At 33.9% G+C, this 6,634-nt stretch overlaps 1 non-coding gene across 1 annotated transcript; it reads right to left on the bottom strand.

Moving 5' to 3' along the window:
• Positions 1-5,224: 5,224 nt before the first annotated feature.
• Positions 5,225-5,332, bottom strand: LOC122274830. The gene has a single exon (XR_006228373.1). It is a non-coding gene; the product is annotated as a small nucleolar RNA R71 (small nucleolar RNA).
• Positions 5,333-6,634: the final 1,302 nt, after the last annotated feature.

Below are 6,634 nucleotides of genomic sequence, written 5' to 3'. Positions count from 1 at the left end.
GTCATCAGCATGGTTACAAGGTGTTTTAGCCCCAGAGTTGGCTTAAAGCTGTGTGACATATATAGATGGGAATGAGGATTGAGTATGGGTTAGGATGCATGAAGGTAGTAATAGGTAAGTTGTCTAGGATTGAGATGCGTGACTTAGTGTCTTAACCCTAAGGTAAATCACAGAGGTTCACTTTAAGGAATAAGACTCTAAAAGTTTTAGTATAGTAAATGGCACGTAAGATCTTGGTAATGGACAGAGAGTGTTCCAAATGAAGCGTAGTTCTATTTCTAGTATAGTTGCTTATACATTAGATAGAGAATGGCGTGAGGTTATGTGTATGCATGTAGGTTGCCATCTGACAAACACACGAACGGATTGCATGGAATGAGTATGGCATGAAGTCCAGGTAAGTATTGCGTTCATACTTTTCTAAAGTTTTCTAAAAGATATAAAAATGAAAACGAAATGCTTTTCTTTAAGATACTTTACGAATTGACTCAAAACACCGTTTTAAGGAAGAATGCTAAGCATAAATTTTCAAATATATGTACGTAATGACCCTCCTTGACAGCCCATTTTCATGCACCCAAAGTACGTAAATGTATGCACCTGGATGGATGTTATACGTAGTATGTATTGTATGTATTTTCACAAGATAAAATGAGAGACCTCGGCCCGAAGAAAATGTTTTAAAATGTCTCATATTTTTAAAATGACTTTTATGAATGAAATGACTGAAGGATTGTAAGAACTGTAACGACTGAAATGAATGAATGAATTGAAAGAAATGAATGAAAGAACTGTAAAGAACTGAATGGACTATAAAGAATTGAAAAGGAATGAATGGAAAGGACTGAATGTTTGATGTATGAAAATATATAACAGCCACATGAATGAACAAAAAAGGTACCGAAGGACTGGACTGGACAGATTGCAATGTCAAATAAGTAGTACTGGTAGTGCACCCAGTGCTGCACCCTGATAGAATGGATTCTCAACCCATGGCCACAGGCAGAATCTAGTCCAAAAGACCGCTAATCCCAACACACGGGGCGTAACAGTGTGCAATGGCCAATGAAAGCGATAAGAAATAATATATGCATGTTAAGAAAGAATGCATGTGTATGTATGAAAAGATGTATGCATGAAAATACGCTTTAAGAAATGAAGGCGGCGAGGCATGTGGAACTGTTTTATGGAAGAAAACCCATTTCAAAGAAAAAATCCTACCTCGCAACATTTTAAAATGAATTGAATGTCTATATATGATATGTATGGAATGATGAATGCATGATTGAAAACTTATTTTATTATATTTTAATTGTATGAAATCATGCTTACGAGTCATCGACTCATTTTAGTTTTAATGTGTGCCCTCCCAAGAACAAAAGTCTAGGCATGTTATTTTATATGAGAGATTTTAATTATAAAAATTTAATATTTTCTGCTGTAACCTTTTAAATTAATAAACAAGTTTTATTTTTCAATATGGAGTCTTTTGTATCCTGGCACGAAATGAAAAGAAATTTTAAGATGAACCGTAATTCTTGTCTATTTTCTTAAAATCATTTTCTAAAGGACCCACCACAAGGACGGGAGTTACACTGACCCACCCTGTTCATACGACCCGAGCCATCCGATAAAAAAGCGGGTTAAACTGACTTGTGGGTCAAACCTGCTAATTGTCGGTTTTGATCCGACTAAAACATTTTAACACGCAAAAGCATCCCCTTATTTTTCAAACCGCATGCCATCTCTCCCCAAATCTCAAACCCTAGTAGCAATCCCTCCCCATTTCTCTATGTCATCACCGTCATCGCCATTCATCATCACCATCAACTCCATTCGTTGACTCCATTCGTCATTGCTGTCTACTCCAACAAGCAACAAACACAGAGATATTCATCTACTCCGTTCGTTCATTAACGCCTCTTCTACTTCGTTTAACTCTTCTCCACTAACAGCAGACACCAATCCATGATTCTCCCAGCACCTGGTTTGCTTCTCTGTGTCTTCACTCTATCTTTCTCTTTTTCAACCCCTTATTTTCTGTTGGAACACGGGTTAACCAAATGGTTAATGATTCAAAGTCTCTAATGCTTGCTTTATTAAACTACATCCAAAATTACCAACCATCAGGTTGTCTTGCATATTTTTTCTTCCAAAAATGAACGAAAAATCCCAATGAAGTAGCTCATTTTGGCATGAAGAGGATGAAATTGAAGCTTGAGTTGGGCTAGATGTTTTATTGTTGGCAATTTGATTGTATGGGTAAGGGAAGTTTCACTTTGGTTGACAAATGTCAAAGAACAGATTTTTTAGGTATGAAGCATTGAAGGTTCCAACAAGTTCTTCACGATTCCAGCCCGGTCAATTATGAAAGCTGTCTTCTCCTGGTCAACCTCACTCATTTTGATCTGGTTATACCTTGAATAGGCATCTATAAAGCTTAGTATTTTATGCCCTGCCGTTGTGTCAACTATCAAGTCTATCCGTGGGAGGGGAAAGATGTCCTTTGGACAAACTTTGTTAAGATCCATGAAATTCACGCATATTCACCATTTGCCATTGGATTTATTCACCAATACTACGTTCGACAGCCATTTTGGATACTAATAAATAGATAATTATGTTGTTTTGAATACTCTTAATACAGTGGGTTAAGTGAACTTTATTTGTTAAATGAAGGGTATTAATTTGACAATGTGATTAACTGTTTTCGACATGTGAAATGATATTTTTTTACCCTTAATTAAATTCAGATTGACTCATGTTGCTTATGGTGTTCTAAGATTAATCATGTCTTAGAGCCTAGAAAGAAATTATCACAATAGAAGCTCACGTCCATATCTGAAGCTCATGTATGTGACAAGATGAAGAAATCATATGGAGAAGGCACCCCAAGAAGGAATTGCGACCCATGACTTAATTTAGGCCTAATAGAAGGCCATGTGAAGAAACACAAGGTAGCCTTGCGTTAATTGAAGCCCAAGAATCGGCTTGCCACTAGAAAACTAAAGCAGGAAGACACAAAGTAGAAACACATGGTATGCTGACCTTGTCAATTTCTTGGTCACAAGAAAAACTCCATCTCATTAGAATGCTCAAGACATCAAAAAGTTGAAAGTTAAAAGTTGAAGGTAATTATTTCTTTTACAAGGATCTCTACCTTTTTAAGTATTGTTCAGATCAAATCATTAGGAAGTGTGTGCTTGAAGAGTGCGTGAAACTGCACTCTAAATACCCTATTATTGGATTAAAATGCTAAAATGTGAATATAAATAATACAAATTAGTGTGTATTCTTGAATTGAGTTTCTATTTACTCTAGAGTACTCCTAAGAAAAAATTTTTGTTTAATTTCAGAGTTTATAAAAGAGCAAGTCAAAACATAGTCAAATTCAATGAGAACTTTTATAGGGTTTGAGAGCAATTTGAATCAAGAAAAAAATGAAAAAAAAAATCACAAAAAGATACTGCAAGAAGTTCAAGTCCAAAATTCGCTAGGAGACAGCCTGGACATATTTTAGTATTTTGACCGAAACTTTATACTGACATGTTGGAATGATGCAATTTTTATTGCATTAGAAATATATCTTAAATGGCTGCAAATTTGTCTCGAATAATAATTTTTAAATTCGAACTCCTAAAATGTGTACGTGACTATCAAGATAAGTCCTAAAATTTAGGTGATTTTTTTTTTTTTTATGGAGAAATTATGAAGACATTAGGATTTTCTCATATCCTATATAAGTATATCATTAGCACGAAATAGGGAGGATGAGAGGCACAAGAGTTATATTTGAAAAGATGAGAAAATCATTTCTATGGCCGACGTTTGCTTTATTTTTCTTTGGAGATTTTTGTTATTCATTATATTTATGGGTAACTAAATTCTCAAGTAGGACTAGGAATGAACTTGGACATTAAATGATATTTTTAATTTATGTATTTGGTTTTCAATTACTAAAATTTTTTTATTTTATCATTCTCAATTCATTGTTGATGTTTTCTTCTTCGAATAATCATAGAATTTATTCTGTTTATGGATTCAATCATGCTTTTTTCTATTGAATGGATTAGTTCTTTGATTATATTTGAATCAATTATTTATCTATATTGATTTAGTTCCTTGTTGCAATATCGCTCTCTGAGTATATTGTCGTCGTTGAATTTTCTCAATAGGGATAATAATTTACGAATTTTAAAATGGGTGAATGATTTTTTAGAATGTTACATTTGGTTTAATTTTGTTTTATAAATCTATATCTTACGATTGAAAATTTTGGGAATCGAGTTTCCAATTGAGTTATTCAATGAATTAAAAATAATTAAAATACCGAATTTGTGTAAGGGATTCCTAATGCTTTATTGTTCGTCAAATTTGAGTATTGTTTTTTTAGTCATTTTACTTCACTTTAATTTGTATTTAAAATCAATATTTGTTCTCCATTAATCATTTAATGTTTTTCTTTAATTTCTTTGTTCCTTTAACTATTCTTTTAATTTATCTCCATGCGACACCCTAAAACTTTGCTATAAGTACCGCGTTATTCTTTGAGCGTAATCAAATTTTGGCGCAGTTGCCAGGGAGATAGTAGAAGAATTGGTAGATAGTTTTTCTTTTCAGCAGCTTGTAAAGGCAGTAACTTCATTCCTTCTTTTGGCTTGCTGTATCTTTATTTTATTTTATTTTATTTTTTGTAGTTTTTTTAATGTTGCATTTTTCTCTACTTTGCATGCATAGGTATAGAGACGCCTTGGGTTGGTTTGCTTGTAGACCTGTGTTAGAGTCAGAGTTAGAGTCTAATTTTTCTAATCATTTGTTTGATAATTCTTCTAATTCTAACGAAATGAGTGAACACGGAGATTAACCCACTATGACCCTTCACGATTACATCCACCCTACACACACAACCACACCATCATGTATCATGTTTCCAGCTAATACTCGCAAACTATATTTTAAAACAGGGATTATATAGTTACTCCATACTTTTCATGGCTTAGAAAATGAAAATCTATATGTACACATTAGGGGAGTTTGAGAAAGTAGTTACGATTTTTCATAGTCAAAATGGAACTGATGACGTTATGAGACTTAAGTTCTTTCCTTTCTTTTTGAATGATAGAGCTAAGAGTTGGCTATACTCACCGAGACCACGATCTATTAGGTCATGGAATGAGATGATTCAAGTCTTTTTTAATAAATATTTTTCCCAACATAAGACAAACGCTTTAAAAAAGTAAATATCCACATTTGCACAAAAAGACAATGAGATTTTGTATCAGTCTTGGGAGAGATTTAAGGAGTTGTTGAATATATATCCTCATCATGGATATAAGAATTGGCTCTTAGTGAACTATTTTTATGATGGACTTACACTTAGAGAGCGCCAATTTATGGAGATGATGTGTAATGGTGAGTTCTTATAAAAAGATCCTGATGAGGCCATGGAATATCTCATTGAGCTTGCTGAAAAAGCTCACACTTGGACTGGATGTAGTGCTACTGAGATCACAAATAGGTCACGAGCAGGAAACTCAATTGGTGGTGGAATTTACCATCTCAAGAAAAAAGATAACCTAAAAGCTAAGGTTGAGATGCTTACTAAGGAGTTAAATGTGTTAAAAACTAAGGATTTAAAGCTAACACACATGGCTACTTGTGTAGAGTCCATTGGGCCATGTTTTGTGTGTGATGGGGTAGATCACCTAGCACAAGAATGTCTCACATTTACTAAAATGAGAGTAATGTATGAGGAACAATGTAATGCCTTAGGTATGTACAAGAAGCTTTATGCACCTTTGTCCAATACCTACAATCCTGGGTGGCGTAATTACCCCAATTTCAACTGAAAATTTGAAAACCAGCAGCTTGCACAAACACCTAGAGCTTACCTTACACCGTATCATGCATCATCTTCTTTTAGAAGTTTCTTAGAAGATACTTTACATGCTTTTATTGAGACACTAAGTAAAACTAATCAAAAGTTTGAATATTTGATTATGCAGGTTATTGAAGAAAATAAAAAGATAAAAAGCCATGTATCCAAGATGATGATCTACTTGAATATGAATGAGCGTGGCAAGTTCCATTTTCAAACTCAATCCACACCCCAAAGTCAACATATGGCACAAGAAAATTTGAAGGATGTCAATGCCATTATGTCATGAAGTGGCAAATCCTTATACATCCTAACAACTGATAAGTTAGAGGAGGTTGAAGAGAATCAAAGTAATAGTGGTGCAGAGCTGCCCAAGGAAGCAGAGGTAATAAAGAGCCCAGTTAAGGTACTTTCCTCAACTTTAAAACTGAATAAGCAAACTTTGGATCCTAACAATGAAATCTTGGAGAACCTCGAGCAGGTAAAAATTAACCTCCCTATTTTGCATGTTATTAAACAAGTTCCTCCTTATGCAAAAGTTCTTAAAGATTTGTGTATAGTTAAGAGAAAGCACTGATTGAGCTATAATATTGTGATTATTTTACACTTAAATTTGAGTCAATCACACTTTTCTTACTATTAATTGAATGGGTTAGGTTTAGATAAATCAATTCTAACTCAATTGATAACAGCCTAATTTTGTGATCTTAATATGGGTTACCTTCAAGCGTATTCTTACTTGATTTATTTTGGTTC

The sequence above is a fragment of the Carya illinoinensis genome, chromosome 8 (genome assembly GCF_018687715.1).
Source record: "Carya illinoinensis cultivar Pawnee chromosome 8, C.illinoinensisPawnee_v1, whole genome shotgun sequence".
Taxonomy (NCBI): Eukaryota; Viridiplantae; Streptophyta; class Magnoliopsida; order Fagales; family Juglandaceae; genus Carya; species Carya illinoinensis.
The sequence above is the reverse complement of the archived record's forward strand: the minus strand, read 5'-3'. Positions and strand labels throughout refer to the sequence as shown.